Below are 14,071 nucleotides of genomic sequence, written 5' to 3' on the forward strand. Positions count from 1 at the left end.
GCACCCTACAGAAAGGCACGTTTCCCCCAAGCAGGCACGCTCCCATCCGCCCAACCCCTCGTCTGCCAGCAAATCGAGGAATTGGCTTCAGCTGAAGCAAATTGCACTCAAGATGTCTAAAAATAACATTGAAAATCATCTGAACAGCGGTGGCCAACGTCCACCCTGGCACAGCTCCGTCGGCTCAGGTCCATGGAGGACTTCCAGCACTGAACGTGCTGCGTGTGCCACAGCAAGGTGTGCACGCACTTTGGTACATGTCTGAGCTTTTCCTGATGGACAGGCAAACGCATCACCCTTTGCTGGAGAAACCAGCCTGCTGCTTGCAAGAGCTGCTCGTGGCAGATAGTAGGAGGGAAAGGGGTCGGGAAGCGGCACAGCCTGTCCTCAGCATCACCCTGGGATGTACACCATGCCCAAACTCCTGCCCCGATCTAGCCCTCCTTACCCCTCCATTTCCACGCTTTTGTGCATGCTGATATGCTTAAAACCACTGGTTCCCAATGAGAAAGCACCCTCACTAGCACCACAGCAGCTTTTTTCAGACAGAGCCTGGGACATGGGACGAGCAAACCTTCTGCCCATCGACAGCCCCAGGGCAGAGCAGGTGCCTGCCTGACCACAGCAAATTCAGGGATGCTTTCCAACTCAGCTTCGTATGCACGCAGAGCTTGGTGAGACAGCAGCATGTCCTCCTGTGCCCCTTTAGGTTTTTTTAGGCCACCCTCGTCAAGTAGGATCAATAGCAGAAACGTTTCATGCCGTTGCTAAACCACCAGGAGCCCTCACCTGCAGAGTGCCATACGGTCATGTATTAATGGCATATAAAAGCTCTCTGACTGCAATGCTTCCTTTGCTCGGAGAACACAAGATGCTGCAAAAGGGCATCTTACTAGTTTGAGGTGGCGCCTAATAAGGAGAAGCTGCTGGTGGGGCAGTGCCAGCAGACCCTCCCCAGAGCAGACCCAGCCAAGCCATGAACTTCTCCAAGCCAGAGAGGCAGCACCGGGAGCCTCTCCCGGCATGGGAACGGTAGTCCTCGAGTATTGCACAAGGCATAGGTCTGTGCCTACATGCCCTGCCCATTGCTCCCATCTTTCCCATCTGCCTCATGTTGATACCTCACTCCTCATAGCACTAACTGCTGAATTTGAATTTTTTCTGCAGCTCCCCATCCTGTGACAGCAGGGCAGGCCCACGGCGTTTTGGACAGGGAGGTTTCTTCCTCTTCTTTGTTGGACTTAAATGCCCACATCAGGCAAAGCCCCGGTGCGGCACATGCACCCAGGGTTGCACGGGGCCACCAGGAGGATGGAGCTCAGCTGGCATGTCTACCTCAATCATCCCCCACCACCATAGTCCCAGGGTTGCTCCTCGGTGTGGATCCCAGGCAGTGCTGTGTCTACATCCCAAACACCCCCTTTGCCACCCACCATGCCTTGCCTGAGCACCTCTTCAGGGAAATGGGTCACTTCCCAGGAGAAAAAGCATTTCAGGCCCCAAAACCAACACACCCTCCAAGGCAGCAGAGAGGTGAGCTATACCGGAACATCACTCCCTTCAGCTGCTCTTTCATTACCACAGAGACAAGTCACAACTAGTCCTCCCAGCACCGCTGTTAGCCCCAGGGGAAAAGACTACGAAAAAGACAGGGAGAGCTTTGGAAGAGCATTGACTTGGTAGGGCAGAGACCCGAGGTGATGAGCCTGCGGTGATGAACGACGGGTGGAGATGCACAACAGCAACAACTCCAAAGTGATATCCTGGCTCAGTACAGGAATATCGGCACAGAAAGGGAAAATACAGGAATATAAGCACAGAAAGGTCCTCAGCACTGACCTACCTAACATTTCTGCCCATCACCTTTAGTCCATTGGAAAGGAGGAAACAAGGACTGCTTGATGCAGGGCTGTGTTCAAGACACAAGAGGCAGGGAGCAAATCAGAGAGGGGGAAAAGATGGTCACGATCCAGAAGCACACAAGGAAAGCTTCTCCCTCCTTCTGGGACTGTCTCATGAGGTTGTGCCGTTAATCTCATCTCAGAGGAAAATCTGAGCAACTAGCTAAGGGCTGCTTGACGTGGTTTGGTGATTGATTCTACTGCTGTGTCCATAGATTTCAGTATTTACAGGAGTGCAGGTTTTTGCACGGGTGTATAAACATTTACTAAATAGGAATGCATACAAAAAGAAGGTTGGACGGGGCTCTGAGCTCTGAGCAACCTGATCTAGTTAAAGATGTCCCTGCCCATGGCAGGGGGGTTGGACTAGATGACCTTTAGAGGTCCCTTCCAACCCAAACTAGTCTATGATTCTATGACTCTAAGATGGTTTGAAAATAGTTTGTTTTAAAATGAGAAGCTGTTTTGACTTCTCTGGGAGGAATGTACCTCTGCCCTCTGCTTAGAGATGGTCAGCTGAATGCTTGAAGAGGGTGGAAGAAATAGTAAACATGTTCAGGGAGCTGGGAAGCAAATTTTTATTTTTGTTTTGCTTCTAAAACTAGCTTTTAATATTTCTAAGAGCAAGTCTATGATTCGACTCTAAGATGGTTTGAAAATAGTTTGTTTTAAAATGAGAAGCTGTTTTGACTTCTCTGGGAGGAATGTACCTCTGCCCTCTGCTTAGAGATGGTCAGCTGAATGCTTGAAGAGGGTGGAAGAAATAGTAAACATGTTCAGGGAGCTGGGAAGCAAATTTTTATTTTTGTTTTGCTTCTAAAACTAGCTTTTAATATTTCTAAGAGCAAGAGGCATTTCAAAAGAAACACGATCCCTTGAAACTCAATTTTGAAAATGGGCTAATTTTTAATCAAAATAAATTTTAAAGGAGAAAAATGCAAACACTTCTGTTAAGTGACAAACTCAGGCTGTTCCACATGGGGCTGGCATTTCAGGGAGAAAGGGCTTCACAAAGCATGTTACAAAGCCTCACAGTGTCTTTGTGAAGCAGACAAGCCAGCAGCAGAGCCGGGAACTCCGAGCTGCAGGGCACCCCCAGCCCGGGCTCCCCACCCTGGCACCCATAGAAGGGAAATAATCTGCACTGCTATTAGGAAATGCTGGAAACCATCACATTGCTTGTTTGAGGGAGGAAAGGACTGTTTTAACCAATTCATTAATTATGAATATTAAACAAATCAAGTTTTGGAAGTTTAGTTTGTAACGACTCAAACTTCCGCTATTGTTCTGCTCGGTAAAATCAGACTCTCCAGACAGCATCTGTCAATCTGATTATTACGTAGTTAAATGAGGGAGAAAAAAAATTGCTCTCTCTCACCTGCAAAAAACTGTCTGTGTCTTGTAATTATTTGCCTTGATAAATCTAATTTACGTGAGTTTTCCCTTCTAGATCTGGCTGGTCAAGTTAAACCATAAAGATTATTCATGGAAAAGCAACCACAGTTGGTTACTAGGATACAAAAAAATCACTTAGTACGTTCCTCCAATGAATAATCCCAGCAGAACACACACAAATTCAATAAATTATTAATTTCTCTTTCTCTCTTACATAAACATTTGGGTTGCAGAGGCATTTATTGGAACCCTTTAAAATAAATTAATATCTTAATTACTATGCAATAGCAAAACAAACAGAGGGGATAGCCGAGCCTTGCAGGTGAGCTGCATCCTTTGCCTAGACATGAAAGTTATTTTGGAACAAGGCAGGGTGTAAATGGACAGCAGATTCATTATTGCTAGTATCTATGTGCAGACACTGGTATTTGGCATGCTCACACGCCTTTTCAAAGCGGATAACGTAAGCAGTAGACTAAGCTAATTTGGAAGAAGGCATTCTTATTTCAGAAAACATCTCTCTTCCTGCACAATTCCACGTATACAAAAGGTCTTACATAAAAGCACTTGTTGCCAGATCTCTGAACCTACAAGGTGAAGCGAGAGATAAGTTTTCCTGCCCAGGGAGGCGGCTGCCAAGCCAGTCCATACGAGGCCAGCATCCACAGCGCAGCACAACTGCTGCTGCTGATGGGCAAAACAAACTGCAATCAGACTAAGTCTGCCCTGAGCCACTCGGACATTTTTGGAAACAACACCCAGACTCAGAAGATTGATTTTGGATACTTAACAGCATTTGGTCTTTGTGTGTGTGTGTGTGTGTGTGTGTGTGTGTGTGTGTGTGTGGTTGTATCTTGCTCTGTCTTTTCCTAGCCCTCATAATATCCCCCAATAACAGCAATCCCCAGGCAGACTCAGTGCAGACTGCTGTTCAAGGCTGTGGTATTTAAAGACAGGCTATAGGGTCTGTTGGCTAAGATCAATTTTTATAAACTTTAACTGAGATGGATTTCCTTGAAATTCTGACTTGTGAAGCATCTGTCCTTCTCACCCTCTCCCTTTGATCACATCGGCAGCACAAGCAGTGCTGTTCTGCTGCTGGCAAATCACCCAGTAATTGCTATTTAAGACTCACAAATCAGATGCCAGTGTGAAGATCTGCCTTGTACTCCTCAGAGGACATCTCCTTTCCAGAAGGGATCAACCAAAATGCCTGGCATACTGAAATATATGCAAGCCTTCTTCCATGCAAGTGCAGGGAAGCTCCGCTGGCATCGAGCTTCCCCTCCCTGCACACATGGTCTCGATGTTCAACTTTCATTTTTCAGCCCTCTCTGCCAACAAGGCTCTCATAGAATCATAGAATCATAGAGGTTGGAAAAGACCTCTAAGATCATCGAGTCCAACCGTCAACCCAACACCACCATGCCCACTAAACCATGTCCCTAAGCGCCTCATCTACACGTCTTTTAAATACCTCCAGGGATGGGGACTCCACCACTTCCCTGGGCAGCCTGTTCCAATGTTTCACCACTCTTTCAGTAAAGAAATTTTTCCTTACATCCAGTCTAAACCTCCCCTGGCGCAACTTGAGGCCATTTCCTCTCGTCCTATCGCTTGTTACTTGGGAGAAGAGACCAACACCCACCTCGCTACAACCTCCTTTCAGGGAGTTGTAGAGAGCGATGAGGTCTCCCCTCAGCCTCCTTTTCTCCAGGCTAAACAACCCCAGTTCCCTCAGCCGCTCCTCATCAGACTTGTTCTCCAGACCCCTCACCAGCCTCGTTGCCCTTCTCTGGACACGCTCCAGCACCTCGACGTCCTTCTTGTAGTGAGGGGCCCAAAACTGAACACAGTATTCGAGGTGCGGCCTCACCAGGGCCGAGTACAGGGGCACGATCACTTCCCTGCTCCTGCTGGCCACACTATTTCTGATACAGGCCAGGATGCCATTGGCCTTCTTGGCCGCCTGGGCACACTGCCGGCTCATGTTCAGCCGGCTGTCGACCAACACCCCCAGGTCCTTCTCTGCTGGGCAGCTTTCCAGCCACTCTTCCCCAAGCCTGTAGCCCCGTGTCATGTCCCCATGCCCCCGCAGGCTCCGTGTCCCCAGTCTGTCCTGCACAGGGCTCCGTTCACCAGCTGGACATGGAGCCCCAACGGGCACCGTGCTCCAAAGCAAATCCAATGCTGATCATCAGATAAAAGTTGGGCCACTTAAACACTCTTTCCACTGTGTAGTTCGTCCCCATGAACCATCATATGAAAGTTAGCTCTGGTTTATAAGCCAGCACAATGGCCACCGCACAATATACAGCTAATGCTCTTTATCACTAAAAGTGAAGCAACAGCCCGTTAGTGATTTCAGTTTTCATACTTAGAAACCCTTTCACTTTGCAGGACAAAGTAATCAAGAGTTTTTGACGCCATCCCAAGGAAAGCACCACCAAAGGACAGCCCCTTAAAGAGGCGTTTCTTGGGAACTCCTCTTTGGCAGAGCCTGCAGGGATTGTCTAGCTCACACCCTCTGATGGGACCAGCTGTACCAATGCCATTCCTAGGTGATGAATAACAAACTTGTTATTTAAGACCTGCAGTGATATAGGTATTCCAATTTACTGTACTCTACCAAGGCTTCGGTGTTAACCTGCCTGGCTGCCTTCTGGAGAGCATGTGCTCAGAGGTCCTGGTCCTGCCTCCTCCCAAAAATCCTGTAATTCACTGCAGCCTCTTAGCTGCTCCTCTTAGCAGCAATTTTGGCCACTGTCAGGACACTAGACCAGACAGATCTCAAGTGCCAAGTGTTTTCCGTTACCAAAAAAAAAGCTCCATCCAACCGTGTCATGTTCAAGACCCCAAGAAATAGCAATTTCCCCTCATTAGGAATTATGCTTTTCAACCTTAGCATCACACTGAGGAGGTAACTTTTGAACGCCACTCCATAAATTACAGAACATGTTAAGCTGAGAAGCTGGTGCCCTGATGAGACCAAAACAGATAACAGGCTGAGAAAAGCTGTTGCCACAGTGCTAGTTATCGCTGAGGAAAGAGAGATAAACCTGAATGAAATTATTTCATTTCTGCTGCCAAATGGGATATTCTATCTTTTATCTTTGGCTCGTCAAGGCAGGGCTTGGCAGATTTAACATTTGCGTTATGGAGGAGGGCAAAAATCAAACAACTTTTTTCCCTGACATTTGGAAACCTGATGGAAAACTTTCGCTCAGGGAAATTCTCTCTTGACTGACTGTCTTCCCTGTGTTGCTATTTGGGCAATGAAAAATAGAGCTTTGCTTTTATGTGGTCTATTTATTTCTCCCACATAGCCATAAGACATTATGCCATCAGGAGTGCAATCACAAGAAACCTGGAGTCACAGACAAATGGATGGTTAAAATAGGAGAATTCCTAAAGTACAAAAGTCTCATTATTATGTAAATATCCACAGTGAAACAAGAAAACTGAAAAAACGAAACCTGTTATATGCAACTATCTAGCCGACAACTCTACAAACACAACTCCATCCATTTTTCTCCCTTCAAAGCATCAGTAGCTCTTAAAAAAAATCCTAAATGTGATTTCCCTGCTGCACTGAAAAGCTGCAAAATGCAGTTAAATGGTTTTTCTTTAAAGAATCTTCGTGTGTAATTCCAGCAGCAAGCAAGAAGTCATTTCTTATCTTCTGATTTGGTTTCTTTACACCAGTCCTGTTGGTGTAGAAAGGGAAAACAGACATGGTTTTGCTGGAGCAAGGAAAGGGATGGGGCCTGATCCTCTCAGTAGGAGATCTCTGAGCTGCTGATCCACTGCCAGAGGTCTGAAAGAACTGAGAGAGAAAAAACTCCTGCGTGGAAAGCAAGCTCTGCTTACACAAAGTAGAGGAAGATATCTCCCTGGACACAGAGGGAAAAACAAATTAACAAGCAAGAAATCACTTTCCCCTCCCTCACTCCTCCCCAAAGCCCCGCTTCAACGGTTCAGACACCAGGAATTTAATGTTCCAGCACTCAGTAATTGAGACAACAGGGCATCCAAGTCTGAAGGGAAAAGCTGACACAGGTATGCTGAGATTTAGCTTTCAACCAGACGTCTTGGTGCCAGTGATTCATGCTTTTTAACATATAGAGGGGAAAAAAAATACAACCATCAACAACATATGGAACGACACAGAGTAAACAGCATCTCCTTCCCACCGAGCATGTCCTCCCATGGGCACACATCTTACCTAAGGGACCGTCGGGAAGGGACTGCTCCAGCTAATGCCTCTGGGCAGTCCTGCTGTATTTGCAGCAGGCAAAAAGGTGGGATGGGGAGGTCTTCAAAGCGGTGGTAGCACCTCACAACCTAAGGGCGCTGGGGCCATCAACTAGACATATGGACCACTGACGCAGGGTCATTCCCCTCCAGGACACAGCACATTAGTGACGCCAAGGGCAAGGGTGGAGAAGCTGGCTAAATGAGAAGACAGAACAAAGTATGGAAATGCTTCTATAGCAAAACTTCCTCCAGCTGCCGCAGACAGAAAAAGCCTCCCCAAGATGTGACATGGAGCCAGATCCCTTCCAACAACCCTTTGGGCTCCCAGCTCTTTCTGCGCTTGTTGGTAAGTGCATCTGCCCTCTGGGTAAAGTCTGGAGAATGGTTCACCAGCCAAGCTCTATTTTGATGCCAGGAAGCCCCAAATGAGTGTGTGGCCAAGGAGCTCATTAGGAGCAGGGAAGGTACACATTGTGAGTCAGCCGTGTGGTTTGGCTGCCGTGGCAAGAAGCAGCAGCAGGTCCGGGATGCCAAACTGCTCCGGGCACAAGAAAGGAGACAAACAAAGGAGATCAAGACAGATGGAAATACAAAGAGAAGAGATGGAGGAGATTGCACACACCTTCTCCATAAGGAAACTCAGATGGGATCTGACACGTGTTTCAGGGAATCACATCTGGCCTCATCCCATCTTGCAGCTCATGAAGCCACCCCCTCAAACAAGCCCCTGCTCCTGGGTTCTCGCTAGCTCTCCCCCTGCCTGGATCAGCAGATTTGCTTCCCTGCTTCTCTTCTGAACCCACCACATCCATCACAGTGACATGCACACTCCACCTTAGGAAAGCCTGCTCTTATTTTAGCTACAAACCCGCACAGATAGGCTCTGTAAACAGCGGGATGATGATGAGAAAGAAAATGTCTCCTTTCAAGGCAAACTGTGCAGCAGGACACTGACTATCCAAAAGTGCAACTCCATCACTCAATGAGCTTGAATGCTAAATCCACTGGAGCTAATGAGGACCAAGGTGCTTATTTGCATTCCTAATTGAAAAGCCATTGCACGTGATACACAAGGAGGATCCTTACTAGAATGGGAAGAGAAGCACGGCATAAGCTTCAAGGTGACTCATCCTTTTCATGTCAAGTAAACATTAATGCCCGCACATTCAAACTTGACTGCCTAAAGTTAAACACCTTAAACATACTTAAGCACCTCCATAGGTTGTCAAATTATAATGTGCCAGGAAGCAGCAATTTCCTTTGCCTGCGGTGAGGGCTCTCTAAGAGTATTGCCTACACCCACAGACTTAGGGGTGTGATTTTAAGCATCTACAGTAGGGTCAGATGGTGACACACAGGTCCTTCTGACCTGTGGCAATTATCTAGAGAAATAAAAGGGAAAAAGTGCTGTTTGCCAGATATCCTACCTCTTAGTAAAGCAATTCCCCTTTAGAGCGTAAACAATAAAATAGAAGAGAGGGCACCTGCCCAGCACTATCCAGCGTGAGAGTGGAGAGCAACGAAAAGCTCTTGCTTTAATGACACACTTGGCAATGTGCTGTGTGCGTCTGACAGCACACCGGCCATGGGGCATGACACACAGCTCCACTTAGTGCTGTCTTGATAGGCGATGCCTTCCTGAATTCAAGTACAGTTGTTTCTCCAGTCTCAACAGCCGAGATGCCAATGGTAGCGCTGAATTAATCATGCCAGTTGGCTGCAGCACATTTTTGGGTATGTACTGTGCGAGGCTGGTTAAAGATAGTCCTCAGTATACGATCAACCTGTTCCAGCTCTAAATCACAGGGAAGGATGAGCAGTTTCACAGGTTTCCTTTTGAAGAGTGGAAAAGCAGAAAGCTACAAAAGAAGCAGCGAATTAATCTATTTTTTTGCACTTCTATGACCTTCCTCCTGGAGATGCTTCATGCCTGCATGTTAATTAATTAACTCTCGTATACCCGTGTGAGCCAAACAGTGTTTCCTACCTCCCTTACATACAAAGCAAGACTACGATAAAGCTACTTGCTTAAAGGCCACACAGGGAGTCAGGAGCAAAATCAGTGACGGACTCTAGAAACCTCAACTCCCAGACTAAAAGAGGCAGGAAAACAGGCAAAATAGGGCTGTTATTGAGGCAGGATTAACACCTGTAATCACAGAGTTGAACCAAACCCAAACCAAAAACTAGTCTGAACAGGTACCTTTTTCACTCAAACCAGAACAACCTGAAGTGTTATTTTGTAGTTTTGTTGAAGTCAGACTGGAACCAAACCAAACAATTTGCTGAACTAATTCCCTGCTCACAGTACCGAGAACTCCTCCTACAGTGTATCACTAGCAACTAAAGGGGGAGGAGGGTCCAGGGAACGAATCTACACAAAAATGCTTCTTGAAACTGAGATTTTAGCCCCTGGAAAAGGCAGAGATATCTTTTCCCACTACATGGTCTTTGCTACTCATTTCTTACAAAGAAGTGTATATATTATGGTAACGGCCATCAGTATTTACAAAGGATACACAGAAACATCATCTTTTACCTACAAGCTACAAATTCCTGCTGCCCTACTGTAACCGGCACCCTCCAACCATCACCATTTTGCAAAAGACTGGCAGATGGGAGCATCAGCCCGGTGAAGGTCTAAACTTGGGATTTCTGGCTTGCTGAGAAAGGGTTAATTATTAAAAGCATTTTTCTTAAGAATACAAAATAATTTCTTGAAAATAAGAAATTTAAGTCACTTCTGCCAGAACAAGCCCCATTCTCCCTTGTGTTTACCAGACACAAATGCCACTCATACTTGGTATTCCTCGCAGTTGTGAGGAAGGCTGTGGGAGAAGCACTGCAATCAGATCCCAGCCGGATTCTTAAAAGGGAATTTGGCTCCTTTGTTAAATACCAATGACCCTATTTGGGCCAGGATCAACAACTGGATCCCAACTGGAAAGTCCTTTGCTCGTGCTTTGGCCAGTGAGTGCCTCCTGCCCACCCTGCCCGCCCGCGGCAGCAGCTGTCCACGCTCACCCCACCACCACGAGCCGCCGTGCGCTGCAAGGACACTTGCTGCCTGCCCAACTCTCCTAGATGTTCTTCCTCGCTATTTCCTGCACCTCGCAGCTCCATGTAAGGCCTTCGCCGGGTCAGTGGAATTTTAACCTCTCCCAGCCTGCCAGTCCTCAAGTACCACTGGGCTCCCTGCATCTTCAGGGGGGGCTTCATGCCCCCATCTGGCTACTGACCATTTTCTGAGCCCTATTCAAAGTGTCTGCCAAGGAAAGCAATTAGCACGGAGAAATAAGCACCATCCACGATGTTGGGGTGCGGACATGCACTGCTTGCTGCCTTGCTCACCGGTGAGTTAACTCAAGCGAGCAACTCCTCTGCGGAACACCACAGGTAAGAACAGCCACAAAGCCATAAAGCCCCATGTCGGTATGCGACTCATCCACCACCAACATCCGCGCGGCCTCCCAGCCCACGCTGCAGGTCAGGACAAGTTCCGCCCATCGGCTGCAATGCTGCACACCTAGTTTATCACCTGTAGGAGACAGAAAAATGGCGTGCCTCAATAATAAAGAATTCATTCTTGCCTAACCACTTGCCCGCAAATTGGCTCAAACAATGGGCAGTGGTAAGGGGAGGGAGGCAAGAAAATACCATCATTCAAGCGTAAATTCCCACACTGCACTGGAGATGCAGTGGGAGATTCTCCCACTGGATATGCAGGAAGGTTCGGCAACGGGCTAGCGCCGAGCGGCGGCGGCCGGCACCACGGAGGAGCCCAAAGGCAAGGAGGTCCGGCTCACCCCTCCGAGGTCAGGCCAGCCGCAGGAGGCAACCGTCCTGCTGGAGGAATGTGTCATGTATCATTTAGCTGTCATCTAGGTAAGAGCGGTTTCCACCACCACCATCTCAGGACCGTTGTTACGCCTGTCTGACACATCTCAGCTCTTTTCCATTCAAATGCCTCCTCAACCAGTTCAAATATAGAAGCTGCCTTTCATTAGCCCTAGCCTATTACTCATTTCAATACTACTCTGGTTAGAAACCTCGCTGTTAATTTGACAAAGCCTTCATCCATTGTGTGTTAACCATCAGATACTTGGCAAACACAAGTTTCCCAAGCTCCCGATAATAATTTTGTCGGCACCGATAGCATGTGCTCTTGTATCATTGCGTGGAAACGTGGAGAGCAAGCGTCAGGCTGTGCAAGGATTTAAAGATGCGACAAGCACAGAAAACATATTTGAACAAATTTAGGTATAAAAATGAGTTGAACTGCATTCAATAGGATTTAAAATTGAATTCCACTATTTGAGAAGAGTATTTCCATTTCTATATAAAACCTGAATTGTTGATTGTTTGGCTTTTCCAGGAGCCAAATGATGAAGGTCCCTCCACATTTCCTCTACATTTGATCAGAATGGAAAGACATTTTTCACCTTCAGCCATTGATGGTGAACAAAACGACAAAAGGGGAACAACATCTGTAGGCGCCTACAGTTAATCGATTTAACACAACAGGTAGGCAAATTTTAGTTTGGGGGTGTTCTGGGGGTTTTTTTTGTTTTTTTCCTAAATAAACTGCTTCAGACCATGGGAGAGGGGAGAGCAATTCCTCTGTTAGTTAAAATGAGAGTGAAAGTGCATTGCTTAGTCTGCCAGGGTGAAGAAAGAGGTGCATTTTGGACAAAGAAGAGGAAAGACTTAATTCTGATTTATTATCTTTGAGTAATTATAAACAGTCATAGCATTTATAAATAGGATTTCATCCAATGATGCAGTCTTCCGGGAAAAAAATTATAATTTTCAAAAGCACTGTTCCAAGAACAGTTCTAAACCTGCTTCCCTCCGTAATGCCATTTGGATAATGAAAGACAAACAATGCATCCGAGCACACCAATATGAAAAATTGCTGAATTGTGTCCAACTTGACAAAATATGTTTATAAACTTCCAAATTACAAACATCCAAAATCTCTTCTGCAGCCACAGGTTAACAGCTTCTTTTGACTGTCATTACTCTGTAAAAACTGAACACAGCTGAATTTGGGGAAAGACATGTTTTCAGCATCTTCCAGCATATTAGCAAACGGTGTTCAAGTGTCCTGCATGTTTTTGCCTTGTGCAATTTGACAAATGTTTGCAAATGGACTATCCCCAGCAAAGCAATCCTTACAGACGGTCTCCACCTGGCAGGACAGGACGGAGATTTTCTAGGCCACCAGAACAACGTTAGAGTTGGGAGGTCCACATAAATCAAGTCTTCAGTTTTTTCCATCAAACTTTTCCTCTTTCTTAATGACTTCATTTAAAAGCACTGCTAGGAACTCTTTAATCACAGAACTGCGGTACAACTGATGTCATCCCTTTTTTTAAATTCACGTGTGTAAGGCTGTGCATACGAAGGCTGCTCAGGAGAGACTGTTCTAGCAATAGGCAGAACGACTGATAAAACTCTCAGCCTTCTGGAACAGAGCTCACAGCTAGATCCCACGTCCCAGCAGGTACAGATATTTTTTCTTTGGGAAGTTCTAGCCTTACTGAGGTAACCTCCCCTGACCCAAGGATATTTGCCTGGCTCTCCCAGGTTTTTTGCATGTGCCCCTTGATGCTGCCTCTAGCTGAAAAGCCAACCCACAAAATGAATTTTCGCCAAGGTCATGCACTCCTTACAATGCCTTGTTGGTGAGGTATTTTAAAAAAATGAAAACTTCCTTATTGTGAAAGGAGCTAATTTCCCATTTAAATGTAATAGAGAACGAAAGGAGATGCAATTAGAAATCTAATCACAGGTTCATAGCTAAACCACAAGCCTAACAGCTTTCTTTTGTGCCCTGAAGGTCCCAAGCACCCTCTCTTTGCAAAGACAATATATGGCACATCCAAATGCAAATCTATTCCTCTCTTTATTTCTATATTCAGCTCCCTGGCTGATTACAGGGAGGCATGTGTGTGTGTTCAATAGGTCCTCCTGCTTCTTTAAATAAGTTTAATAATACCCTTTTTATTTATGAGAGGCCAAAGTACAAAGGATGCAACGCAGGAGCTCTGCAAGAGCAGAAAAGAAAAGAAAAGCAAACTAGCTGAAGATACGGACTGGCAAGGGCTCAGTAATTCAATCCTGTTGATTCTATAGAGACCAACTGCTTTTATTATGCACCGATTCTCTGAGGAGGAAAAAGCCCCACAATTATGAACTTGCAAAGGAGAAGAATCTGTACATCTCCGGTGTAAGAGCAGAATTTGCTAAAAAGGCAGTTTAAAACCAGGGCACTCTACCAAACATTTCAGACGTGCTTTCAACTCCGGTGACTCTGAACAACTAACCTCTCTCCACATTGAAAAGTTGCATTTTTTTAAAAAAGAAGGGGAAATGAAAAAGAAAGCCCCTAAAAGGATTCGACTGAACGGCTGGGGATCACTGCTTCAGCTGCGAGAACAGCTCCACTTTTTTTTTTTTTTTTTTTTTTTTTTTTTTTTTTTTTTTTTAGCTGATCCTGAGGCAATAGAAAGGGA

At 46.1% G+C, this 14,071-nt stretch overlaps 1 protein-coding gene across 1 annotated transcript in view; it reads right to left on the reverse strand.

Annotated features, from left to right (window-relative positions):
* NEURL1B (neuralized E3 ubiquitin protein ligase 1B) overlaps positions 1-14,071 on the reverse strand; it is a 104,558-nt gene that overhangs the window by 19,476 nt on the left and 71,011 nt on the right. The gene's annotated exons all lie outside the window — the stretch shown is intronic.

Source organism: Aptenodytes forsteri, unplaced genomic scaffold, assembly GCF_000699145.1.
Source record: "Aptenodytes forsteri isolate BGI_AS27 unplaced genomic scaffold, ASM69914v1 Scaffold54, whole genome shotgun sequence".
NCBI classification, from domain to species: domain Eukaryota; kingdom Metazoa; phylum Chordata; class Aves; order Sphenisciformes; family Spheniscidae; genus Aptenodytes; species Aptenodytes forsteri.